This window comes from Diabrotica undecimpunctata, chromosome 6 (genome assembly GCF_040954645.1).
Source record: "Diabrotica undecimpunctata isolate CICGRU chromosome 6, icDiaUnde3, whole genome shotgun sequence".
Classification (NCBI taxonomy): domain Eukaryota; kingdom Metazoa; phylum Arthropoda; class Insecta; order Coleoptera; family Chrysomelidae; genus Diabrotica; species Diabrotica undecimpunctata.
This window is the reverse complement of record NC_092808.1, coordinates 54,379,871-54,393,785: the sequence shown is the minus strand read 5'-3', so window position 1 is coordinate 54,393,785 and position 13,915 is coordinate 54,379,871. Positions and strand designations below refer to the sequence as shown.

At 31.4% G+C, this 13,915-nt stretch overlaps 1 protein-coding gene across 2 annotated transcripts in view; it reads right to left on the bottom strand.

Moving 5' to 3' along the window:
• Window positions 1–13,915, bottom strand: part of LOC140443448 (protein-L-histidine N-pros-methyltransferase) — a 772,543-nt gene that overhangs the window by 477,279 nt on the left and 281,349 nt on the right. The window lies entirely within an intron of this gene.

Below are 13,915 nucleotides of genomic sequence, written 5' to 3'. Positions count from 1 at the left end.
AATATCCAAGAAAAAAAATCAGTACAAATAAAGCACCATGGTACAATTTTTAATACATCTACCAAATAATAGCATACGCAGATGACGTAGTCCTTTTTGCACCTACGACTCAAATCCAGAGAGACGTGTGCTGCACTTTGCAACGCGACAGGAAAGATGGGTCTGGTCATCTTCATCTTCGTTTCTACCGAAGGTTGGCGACCATCAAACGATAGGTTTTTCTATTTTGTGTCACATTTATTATGTTTGCAGCTTCTAGTATTTGGAATCATTCTCTTAACTTTTTCAGCCAGGATTTTTTCTTTTCGCACACAGCTCTTCTACCTTCAATCTTGCCTTCCACTATAAACTGTAGCAGATGGCACTTATCATTATGGAACATATGACCCAGATAACACGCTTTCTACCTTTTAGCCGTTGTTAATAATTCAATCTCTTTACTCATTTGTCTCAATACCTCTGTATTGGTCACTCTATCGGTCAAAGGTATTCACAGTATGTTACGGTACAACCACATTTCAGGTATGGTCATCAACTTAACATAACTCACCATAACTTTAACATCGGTAATTATAATTTTAAAGTTGTTCAATAATTATTTTATTTAGGACGAATGGTAAACACTAGGAACAAAGTATGGGGAAGAGATAAACCATAGAATACGGCTCTCAAATATAAGTTACTATGGACTAACCAAACACTTTAGAAGCCACTGACTAACAAGGAAGACAAAGATCATGACATTAATACTTACAGTTCTAATGTACGGTTGTGGGAAATGGGTGATTTCTATCAGAGATGAAAGTAGGCTATTAATATTAGAAAGGAAAGTCCTGAGGAAAATACTTCTTCTTGTAGTGCCTATCCGTTTCGGATGTTAACGACCATCTTGGCAATCTGTATTTTGCAAGCTGCTGCTATAACAAGTTTTGTGGTTGTTCTGTTAAACCACGTACGTAGATTTTCAACCAGGAAATCCTTCGCCTTCCTGGCCACCATTTTTCTTCTACTTTTCCTTGATGAATTAATTGTAGCAACCCATATCTTTCGCTGTTCCTCATGATGTGACCGAGGTGGGTGAGGAAAATACTAGGTCCAATAAATGAAAATGGAACCCGGCGTCGTTAATATAATTTATTATACGATAAGTATAATCAATAAGCCGAAGCCAGAGATATAGGCACTACATTAAAAATTAGATGCCTTTGGTGGGCAGGACATCTAGCCAGCAAATAAAACTTACCCTGCATGACCTGTCGAAGCTAGAGGGATTTAGAAGAAAGGGTAGACCAAGGTTGAGATGGAGGAATGGTGTAGATGAGGATGCAAAAAAGATCGGCGTTGTTAACTGGCATTAACCGGTACAGAATAGGACCGAGTAGAAGAATTGACTTAGGATGGTCGAGGCTCAACTCGGTTTGTTGCACCAATGACGGTGATGATATGTTAATTACAAGAAATAATACAACAATAATCCACTGTTAAGAGGTTAGCAGAGATTGTTAACACAGTCAAAACCAAAGAGTGCATACCAAAAAAAAATGGAATATATCAAATCGGATTGCGGTAGTAATATTTGGCTCAAGATAAAGCCGTAGCAGTATTGGAAAAAAATAAAGGACGGGAAAGACCAGATACGAGAATTTGAAAGAAGAATGGGTGTATATTCAAGCATACATAATAGAAGCAACAGACCGAGGACAAAAGTTAAGAAGAGAGAAGACCGGTTTAATGAAATTAAACCGGTATTGAACAAGTAATGGAAATAAAATAACTGGGAATTACACTGTCTAGCTATGGAGACCTAGACAAAGAAGTGAGAGATCAAGTACAAAAAGCAAATAGACTGGTAGGATGCCTTAATAACACTATATGGCGAAACAGACACATTGACATTGGGATGAAGTCAAGAATTTATAAAGCCAGTGTAAGACCAATAATGACATATGCCTCAGAAACAAGGCCCGACACAGCCACAACGCAAAGGCTACTGGAAACGGCAGAGATGAGATTACTGAGACGAATTACAGCAAATACGCTGAGAGATCGAAAGAGAAGAAAGAGAAGAAGAGAAGACATTAGAAGAAAATGTAACGTACAGTGTATAAATAAGTGGACACAAAATAGAAAAAAGAATGGAATAACCACATAAGCAGAATGGAGGAGATATAGCGTGTCGTCAAAATAGCAAGAGCTATGTCACCAATCGGTAGAAGAAGTATCGGACGACCGCGCAAAAGATGGAGTGACAAACTTCGATAGAGGTATTAATCCGCCAATGAACAATCAGAATTGCTTATAAAGAGGAAGAAGAAAAAGAAGAAAATTAATCGAGGAATATAACAAATAGGGGCTTTAAATTAACATACGAAAGACAGAACATATGTGTGTTGGTGGGATACAGCAAGACCTCGCATCGGAATGGAGAAATTACAAGAGAATGCGACATATGTAAGCACCTAGATATGATTATCACAAAAGAAGGAAATATAAACGATACGATAAAAGAAGGAAACGACCAGAGAAGAAAAGCAAAACCCGTTCTAAATAATATACTTTGGAACCAAACAATAACAAATAGTAACAAACATAGGATATCTAACGGAATAATTAAAAGCATAATCACCTACAGCAGTGAAGTATATTTACTGTTAAATATATGGATCAAAATATCAGGCTGAACAAATCAGAGAATCAAGCTCATAGACAGATCAAAATTACATGATTCATTTTAGAGGCGCACATGTAAAATAGGTATGGAGAAGACGTATGATATGATATACGAATAGTTTCACAAAAATATTGTTACAAGAAAACTAAAAGACCAACCGATGTTTGACGACATTCGAAAAACGTAATTTTTGTATAAATTGTTGTATATTTAATGCCCTTATCATCTGCTAAACTTTTTACAGCTTGTTTAATTGTCGATTTCCTACGGATAATAGTAACTCTGGGTCAATGGACATATGGTTATAATTACGAACTCATGTCACTATAAGGTAATGTGCTTATGATTACACGTTAAAAACCGAACAAAATACGTCTTCCTGTTGTCATTGTCATTCTTTAATAATTTTATAATGACCACAAGCAACGTGTGTGTGACCTGGGTTTCATTATATATTTGCCATTACAGTTTTCGTTGTTTCTTCATCTTCTCGCCTCAATGATCGAATAACAGTTTAAGTGTCTAATTATGCGAAATTTAATCAAAATCAATTATCTTTTATATTTAATGACGACATTCGAAATTCTACTATTTGGTTTTAAATAAGTGTGACCTTAGTGGCTTTTTAATACTACTAGACTTTTTAGGTTTCATAGTGATATATTCATGTTCAATTCCTTAGCATTAGTATTAAACTAATGTAAAATTCTTTGTAGATCTGCATTTCATACTATATTTAATTCCTTATTTCCCATTGTAGCCCAGTCTGGTTAAAAAAAAGTTCGAACAATTTTTCGCAGATATCTGAAGCTTTTAAAACATAGGTGGGGGTTACTAGATGACGAATAGATAAAAAAGTATTCTTATTTTTACCTTGCGTTTTTTTTAACAATAATTTATGGTCACAATTTGATTTTTTGTCTATAAGTTTTTTCCATTATATTTTGAATAAACAATATTTGTATCATTTTTTATATCAAAAATATCTTTATTTTCCCGTTTTTTAAATTAAAATTCATAAATCACTTAAGGAGATATTTGAACAAATGCAGTTTTTTTGCACTAATTTATAATTTTTATTAATTTTTTTATTAACAAAATAAAATGTTATTAATACATTTGAACATCGAGGAATTACCGTCTTTTAAATTTGTGCGAAATTTCCCTTCCCATCGGTCAAATAGTTTAAACGTTATTTAATTTATTTATCTCTGAGGCTAAATATTTAAACTACTGAACTTGCTCTATTAATGATGCTAGACACATTTAGCAAATTTCATAAGACTCTTTAAGATTTAAACTATCTCAGAAGTTAAATACATATTGCGTTTTCATCGAAATTATTTTCAAAATAAACGTTTGAAAAAGGGGTATGTTTTTTACTTATAAACAATTGTAATAACTTCTATATTTTTAAGCTACATACTTGTACGTATAACCATTGGATAGCTGGTAAAAAAACTTACATTTAGAAAAAACCTATGACCAATAGGAACGACGTTAAGGACTATTTTTTTTTAAATCATATCTCCATTGTTTATATACATTAAGAAGAAAAATGTGCACAAATTTTGAATGAAAATCTAAGCTTTATATTGAAACTAATACCTATAAAATTCATTCAATTTTTCAAAACTTACAGCCCTTCGAAACGAAGGTACTTTCGAAAGATCGACATAGGAAAGTAGAGGGGATAACTGTTTCAGCTCCGTTTTTTTTTTCGAGATCGGAACTTAAAATTGAAACACGTAGGAAAAATTTACATTATCTCGGCTTTCTCTTTTTTTAGAAAGCCTCTTTTTTTTAATCTGGGTAGTTCTTCGAAATATGAATAACTAGGTAAATAGTTTTCACTGGTCGGGAAAAATTGAGTCCATGTGAAATTCACATAAAAACTTACTTTTTTTTTTAATTTGGCTAGAATAGTCTATAATTTTCAGCCCCCCGGAAATCTCGGAAAATCTCGGAAAATCCCGGAAAGTCAACATAATTTTAATTAATATAAGGAATTAATAATATATTGTGTAAAAAATTACCTCAAATTTAATTTATAAAATTAGTATTATTACATCAGTGATATAAAATGAAAAAAAATACATGTTGATTTTCCTGGATTTTCCGAGATTTCCGGGGGGGTGGGGTAAAAATTATGTCATCACTATTATTACTGCGACAGACTAAGTAAGTTTTTACGATGAATTTCAAATGGAATGGACACAATTTTTCCGAGGTTTCCCATATTTCCCAGCTAGTGAAAACTATGTAGTTATTCGTATTTCGACGACCTACCCCAGAATAAAAAAAGAGGCTTCTAGCTGGAATGGAAGCCGAATAATGTAAAATTTTCCTACGCGTTTCAATTTGAAGATCCGATCTCGAAAAAAAAAACGGAGCTGAAACAGTCATCCCCTCCACTTTCCAATGTCGATCTTTCGAAAGTACCTCCGTTTCGAAGGGCTGTAAGTTTCGAAAAATTGGATGAATTTTACAGCTATAAGTTTCAATATAAAGTTTAGATTTTCATTCACAATTCGTGCAAATTTTACTTCTTAATGTTTATAAACAATGGAGATATGATTTTTTTAAAAATAGTCTTTAACTTCATTCTTATTGGTCATAGAAAGTTTCTTTTTAATGTGAGTTTTTTTACCAGCTATCCAATGGTTGTACGTACAAGTCTGTAGCTTAAAAAATATGGAACTTATTACAATTGTTTATAAGTAAAAAACATACCCCTTTTTCAAACGTTTATTTTGAAAATAAGTTCGATGAAAACGCAATATGCATTTAACTTCTGAGATAGTTTAAGTCTTAAAGAATTCTATGAAATTTGCTAAATATGTCTAGCGTCATTAATAGAGCAAGTTCAATAGTTTAAATATTTAGCCTCATGGATAAAAAAATTAAATAATTTTTAAAGTATTTGTCCGATCGGAGGGAAATTTCGCACAAATTTAAAAGACGGTAATTCCTCGATGTTGAAATGTATTAATAACATTTTATTTTTTTAATAAAAAAATTAATAACATTTATGAATTAGTGCAAAAAAACTGCTTTTTTGCAAATATCTCTGTAAATTATTTATCAATTTTAATTTAAAAAACGGGAAAATAAAGATATTCTTGATATAAATAAATATTGTTTATGTAAACTATAAGGAAAAAAACGTATAGACAAAAAATCAAATTGTGACTATAAATTATTGTTAAAAAAAACGCAAGGTAAAAATACGAATACTTTTTTATCTATTCGTCTTCTAGTAACCCCAACCTATGTCTTAAAAGCTTCAGATCTCTGCGAAAAATTTTGCCCTAAAATCGATGATTTTTGCATAACCAGACTGGGCTAATTGCATGTCATTTTATTATTGTTTGTTTGATCACCTCATCTAATACTGGATTAAATTTTAGTAAGCCTAATGAGCCTCCTTGCCCAATCCAGTTATTTTAACGAATTCTGTTCTTTCTATGTGTAAACTAACTTCAATTTTGGTTTTACATATTATGTTCCTTTTTTATATGATACCCAACAGTATTTGCCCTATTATAGTAAAAGTTGGTCATTTTTATCCCATTTGGTATATTTCTATTCTTTGAAGATCATATGTAGAATAAATAAAATAAGATTGGACTTTTGGAGGTTGTCAAAAGTATTTCGCAGCAATGACCTTAACCCTCTATTGCATAAATTTATTTTTAAAATAAAATTATATTAAAAAATTTATTATAATCCTTTATAAAAGGTATATATTAAAAAACCCAATCGGGCTATATCAAAACGACAAAACGTTTTCGGAATCCATTTAGAGCCACTAAATATCTGGGTAAAAACCCGTTAGAAGTTATTAGTTTACATTTGTTTTACATTATTAGATCTTATATGTTAAGATGTTAGAGTTACCAGAGGCATTTACCATGTTATCCATGTATTACCATGTATGGTGGGTATGGCACTATTCTCATAAGTGCCAGAGTGTTCCTGAAGCTTCCTATTTGTAATTTTTTAATTTCTTTCTTTTGCAAAGCTTTATAATTCAGAATTCAATTTGTACGAATTGTTGCGCTATGTTTGCCTAGTTTTGACATATGACACCAGTGGTATACTAAAAAAATAACTATCGTAAAAGAGCTTGTGGTATTTATTGGACGGTATTTCTCTGCTCAATCGAACTACAACATTAATAGCAGCTCCCAAATTTAGTTTATTCGGTAATAGTTCATTTGTTAAACGTCATTTTATTTTTATATTAAGTGTAATTATGTATGTATATTGTGTATATTACTATACTAGTGATTTTGCCAATCGCATGCGACGGGGTATCCAATCTATTGTTAGCTACAGCCACTCGATAAATGTTAAAACAATCAACTTCTTGCATATAAACACTACTATTATAAATTAAACTTGTTCTAAACGATCTAAATCGTTTCAAGAACAAAATATGATTGAAATGTCAGTTAGTAGTTCAGATTTTTCCTAGGTGGCATTAGGAGTTATCTTATTTAATCTATTGCAGAGAATATAATTACATCTCTTCCCACTATTAACGTCGATGTCATCGTCAATTATAGAAATTATCCTTCTCCGAGCAAGTCCTTTTTTTTTCGGCCCGTTCTGGAAGAAGAGGTCTCTCATATAATAAAGTCTCTTAGTAATTCTAATTGTAGGGACGTTCTCGAGATTAATAGCAAAATTTTAAAAGAAACTTACCAAATAGTTTTAACATCTTTCACTCATCGTATTAATTTAATTCTATCAACTGGAGTATTTCCAGAAGTACTAAAATACTCAAAAGTACTCCCAATCTACAAAAAAGGTGATTCCTCAAAAACTGACAATTACAAACCCATAAGCATTGTTTCTACTTTTGCGAAAGTGATTAAAAAGGTTATCAAACAACTATTTTGAGTCAAATAATTACTTTAGCAACCCACAATATGGATTTAGAAGTGCTCGTTCTACTACGAACGCGATATTTAATGTTGTGAGCAAGGTGATTGAGGGGCTTGACCGCGGCAATCGCATAGCAATTTCTCTTTGCGACTTGTCGAAGGCTTTTGATTGCGTTTCACACAACATTTTGCTCCACAAATTAAATTACTATGTAATTCAGTGTAAATCAGGAAAAAAATAATGATGATTTAAAAATGTCTCATGAGAAATCTAAATCTAGCTCATGGTTTGCTGCAAACAAACTAAAATTTAACTCTGATAAAACGCAAAATTTGGTTATATCTGCAAGTAATTTACACAATGATCTAGTTAACAAAGAGACTGTTAAACTATTGGAAATAACCATAGATAATCGACTCAACTGGTCTGCTCATATCTCACACCTTAAAAAACAGCTATCAAGTTCATTATTTGGTATTCGCCAACTAGCAAGGGTTGTCAACTTTGAAACATTAAAAATGACGTATTTTTCTTTATTCCACTCTCACCTAAACTATGGTGTAATTATATGGGGCAATTCAACAAATACACTTCAAATTTTTAGAATACAAAAGAAAGCTGTCAGGATTTTAGCAGGGGTTAGTTATCTAGAACACTGCCGACCTTTCTTTATCAAATTCAAAATTATTCTGCTACCTACTCTGTTGATATTTCAAGTTTCAACTGAAATTAACAGAAAACCTGCCCATTTAATAAAGCAGTCTGATGTCCATGATGTTCACAATACGCGAAACTGTCACTACCTACGAACAAATCGCTGTAGATTAAGTCTTTCAGAAAAAAATAGTCTTAATTATAACTATTACAATATTTTACCAAAAAGTATAAAATAGCTAAGTTGTAATAGTTTCGATAAAGTTATAAAAAAATATCTTTTAAAACATTGTTTTTACTGCTCAGAAGAATATATGACTCATTGCAGAACATCCACTGAACTGCTTACCGTAACTTTGCCATAAATATTTTTCTGTTTAATATGTTTTCTTGTTTGTATTATTTAAGTTACGTTTTATATTCCTTTTTTTAATACTATGTATGGTTTTTTTTGACTTGCTACAAACAATATTTGTATATGTTATGTAGTTAAATAAATACTGTACTCTACTCTACTCATCTAGTTATTTTATTTAATTTTAAATCATTTTATTTTATTTTGGTGCACCGTTGACCTTTGTTAAATAAACGTTTTATTTTTATTCTAAGTGTATATATGTAAATGTATGTAAATCTTACCTTTAATTAGAGTAACCTATATTTTTAGCAATTTTTCAAAAAAAAATAATTACTGATGAAGTAGATAGTAAAATTTCCGATTAAGGATATTTGAATCATCAATAATAAATCAACCGTATTGTTTCAAAAACAAAATATAATTGAAATGTCAGATGTTGATAGTTCAGATTTCTCTACTAGGTGGCGTAGTTACCCTACTGGACAAACAGTGTGACTTGTCGTCCTAGCCTTTTATATAGAATAGATAGATACTGCAAGGTTACTGCACGCCTCTCTATGTTTCGCGTCATCGTAAATATTATTTCGCGCCATTGTAAAATCATTATACTGAACGATAAGAAGTATTTACTTTAAACGAAAAAAACCCCTATAGTGAGGAAATGCAGAGCAACCTTCCCATATGGCTGAATACTGTAGACTCTTAAGATGCATTTAAATCAAAGCAAACACAAATGAACAAACGAAGAAACAAATTAGTAGGGTTTCGCGACATTTGTTCTCTACAAAGTACGACCATTTACATTGGAGCGAACGTTGATATTCGTTCATGATTTGTCGGCAATGTCTGATACAGATGAAAATGTAATCATTAGCGCTGCTAGTTTTACAGTTACTGCAGGACTTTCCAAAAAAAAAGGAGAATGTACTGTTCAAATTTGTTACAAACGAGAAAAAGCAAGAGCAGATAATGCCTTGCTAATTGATTTAACGACTGACAATTTAGGTCAAGTTACAAATTTCTATTAAGTTTCTTGTTAATACAAGTTTCTTGTCTATGGATGATTTTGAAATGAAATTTAAAAGCAAACCACGTAGAATTATAAATTGTGCCAGTTCTACTACCTGAGTTTTTTGAAAAGCCTTTAAAGTTTTTTTTTTGATCTTCTAGTCTAAATGATGCTGAAAGCGAAATAATCTTTTTTTTTACTTCAGAGACATAATAATCCATATCAGCAGAAATTTTGTTTCACGCATCAGTTTTTTTGTTTATTATTTCATATAATTTTGACTTCAGATTTTTTACAGACATTCATTGTTTCTACATAATTCGATTAATTGACGCCTCTTTTCACTCGTCCATTCCATATTGCAAAATTATTTAAGCATGCAAGTTCTCAGCACTAACAACAAACAGCCCTCTCAAACTAATTTGTAAATAAATTAGTATTAACACAGTACTTCCCAACGAATTCGTTCGCTACCTTCTATCCACTGAACCCCGATTTTTTTTGATAATTCGCTAATAGGGATGTTCACTAATTTTTAAATATAGTTAAATTCAATCAAATTCAATAGATTATAAAATATATAAAAATATAGTAAACATAAAATTGTTTAAAAATATATATTTTTTAAGATAAATCAATTCTTAATTTTAATTTTGATGGAGGCTAGAAAAACGGCTCCTCGCAGCGAGGCTACGGTGTGTGACGTCAGCAGTCGTATCGACAACTTGTTGTGTATACGTATTTACGAAGTGTAACCAGTTCTTTAAGTATTTATACAGTGATAGTGGAGCCAAATAAGTGGTGTTTGCTACAAAGAGAGGAAAAAACTAGAAAAGGCAGTTATTATGCAAGTTAGAAAAAAAAAATAAATGCAAATCTGTACCTCGGAAGGAATCAACACTATGTTCATTTTTAAAACTTTACAGGAGAGCAGTTTTAAACTTTTTTTCACCAAAAAGTATTATTGCTGCAGCTATTTATTGAGATATCGAAACAATATTTTAATAGAACATTCTGTTTATTGTTATTTACATAATACATTTGTTATAATTAAAAACAAATTTGTTCCTGTGTTTTTTAACCCTTTTAACGGACATGGTGTTGTATCCATCTAATAAAGTTATTGTACTGTAATAATTAGTATGGAGTATTCAATAACAACTACAATCCTATTTGACTTTTACTGACAAAATTTATTTAACCATACAATTTACCTTTACAAATACAAATAATACATATATGTATTTAACCAAAATGGCATTTTAGGTACAAACCACTCAGTAATTTTCAAGTAAGTCTCCTTCTGGATAGTCACTATTAGTATTACTAGTAGGTATGCTTTAAGTTTTGATAAAAATCGTGGCAAAATGTAGGAACATATGACAGTAATGCCAATAGATCGTTATACGTTTGTTGTGATATAAGTATTGGACTTTGTGATACCAGTTGCAAATCTTTTGGCAATGTAAGGTGTCGCCTTCGAAATCTAACAAGGTCAATCTCCTGGTTTTCGTCATGAAAATTACTTTTTAAAAACAGAGTTCCAATGCTGTTTTGTTTAACTTGCAGTTAAACACAGTTTGACAGAAGAACTTGTTGTTTGTTAATGTCTCTTTTTTATTATTCAAAGGCGGATTTTAAGATGTTTTGACATCATACAAAGATCTTAAATATTTAAAATCTTCTAGTTCCATATTATGTACGGTATATTTCATTGAGGTTTGTCTGACTAACTGCTGCCAGTCCCAGGGCGTGTAAATAGAAATGTTAAGTTTTTTTTCTCTTTCGCTCTATCAGCGCATGGACAGTGTCCGCCTCTATGTGAGTATTACTCTTTAGTAGAAACTTCTGGATGATAATTTTTACTTTTTTAAACAAGTAGGTATTAATGCTAACATTTTTATTTTGGCCGTAACATTTGTAAAACCATAGTATGATTTCTTCTATGTTACTGTCAGGAATGACGGTATCTGCCCATTTTAGTAATGCAGATCTTATTTCATTTCCACTACGAATAGTTTATCAGAACTTTTGTCTATATCAGACTGATCTTTGTTATCAAAACTCAAGGCATCTTTAATAATATGCTCTTCATTTAAAACATCATTGCTTGGTGTATTATTTGATTCTGAACATCTTTGATTTGTTTTAAACAAGGCGTATAATATTGGTTGTAAAAGATTTAATAATACTGCTAGTCTAAGGTTGGTATCAAATCACTACATTACCCTTTTGAGGTTATGTTTTTTAATAATTTAAAAATAATGAGCAAAAAGGTAGCTTACCTGTAAATGCAGTAGAAGAATTCGCAGAACTTTTTAGTAGGTACTTCAAGAATCTTTCTTCTACGAGAATTATGGTTCATTGTTCTTATTATTAGTAACAAACCACTGTAAACACACCATAAATGGCAAAAGTATTATTATTAGATCACTAACAGTCTACCTATCATCATAGAGATATGCGCGACGGTAATTCACATGCGTAGAGGGACAAAACATTAAGTCCACATGATGTTTTATCCCTCTAAGTAAAAATGGACTTGGTGTTCTTTTAAAGGTCACTTTTTTTATCAGCAAATGGTTTAGGACCTAGTACTCTATTCCTTTAAATAAAGTTATAAAAGGTAATTATTAATCTGTAAAAGTGTCAAAATGGAAAAAATTTACATAGTGTTGTATCCGTCCGTGGTACAGATATAAAAACCTGTGGTTTGACAATTTTAAGTGAATATGGTTTTAAATTATTTGGAACTGTAATAAAAATCTTCTCAGAATTGTTTTTATATGTATTTAGACACCCAGGAACAAAAAACCACTTATTTGGCTTCATTATCAGTGATTAAATACTTAAAGAACTGGTCGCACTTCGTAAGTACGTATACAAAACAAGTTGTCAATACGACTACTGACGTCACACACCGTAGCCTCGCTGCGAGGAGCCGTTTTTCTAGCCTCCATCAGAATTGAAATTAAGAATTGATTTATCGTAAGAAATATATATTTTTAAACAATTTTATGTTTGCTATGTTTTTATATATGCTATAACCTATTGAATTTAACAATATTTAAAAATTAGTGAACATCCCTATTTACCGACATCGGTTGGAACATGTCCGAACTTGAACGACTTCGTTCAGTCGTGTTTGATTCGCTATTTAAATACACTAATTTTAACGAACGAATTCGTTTGTGTTCGCTTTGATTTAAATGCACCTTTAGGTATAGTGATCGCCCACATCGAATAATTATTCTGATATGACATAAAGAAGAAAAAGGTTAATACATATTATGAAAGACAACCGTATGCTATCACTACTTTATGATTATCATCATCGGCTCTACAACGGTAGGTGAGTCTTGGTCGCGTCTACTATTTCTCCCCCATTATTGCCAATCTTGTGCAGTTGTTTTAATGTAACCAGCAAAGAATAAATTACTTCCTATAGTGGTTAATGAAACTAAACAAAATTGTCTTAGCAACGCCTCTCAAAAATATTGACAATAGAATTTTACAATATTCAAGCTAAAATGTATACAGAGTATGGTGCAAATGAAAGGAATAAATTCGTTATTTCGTAAGACGGCGACTTTAAGGAAAAATCCTGAAACCTGTCGATTTTTATTTTTAAACAGACTATTCGTGAAGACTTTTTATTTTTGACGTCATCTATGTGAAGGTGATTACGTCATTGCTAAAATTTTTAAATGGAAATGTGGTCTTTTAAATACCTATTCAGCCATATCAATATGTACAGTAATTGATTTTTGTATTGTCACAAATATTATTGATGACATTTCAAAATATTTTTTAATAAAATGTATTGGTATAATGTATTTATTGACACCCAAAAATAAATTTTGTAAAGGCCGTCACTGGTAATAACATGTCTTAGCTACCTTCTTTTTACCGTTTTTAAATATTTAGTTACCTTATCAACATTAACATTAATACGTGGACATTTAAACTCAATTATCTTTCTGTCAAGTGATTAATAGTGTTATTGTAGTAGACGTATTTAAAACGTTTTTATATCTATTAACATGAAGCTGATCTCAAACGCAAAGAATTGAGATTCTAACAATGATTGGTTGTGGAGATAAAACACGTACGCAGAAAGAAGTATGTACGTTATGTAATAATAAATACCCTAACGAAGAACTGATTTCACAACCCACTGTAAACAAAATTGAGAAGAAATTGAGAGAAACGGTTCATGTCAAAGACATCCCTAAAGGTATAACAGACAACCAATATCTAAAAACAAACAACAAGAGGTTCTGTTAGCCTAGGACAAGTGGCATTCCTAAAAAGTAAGTTTAGTACAGAA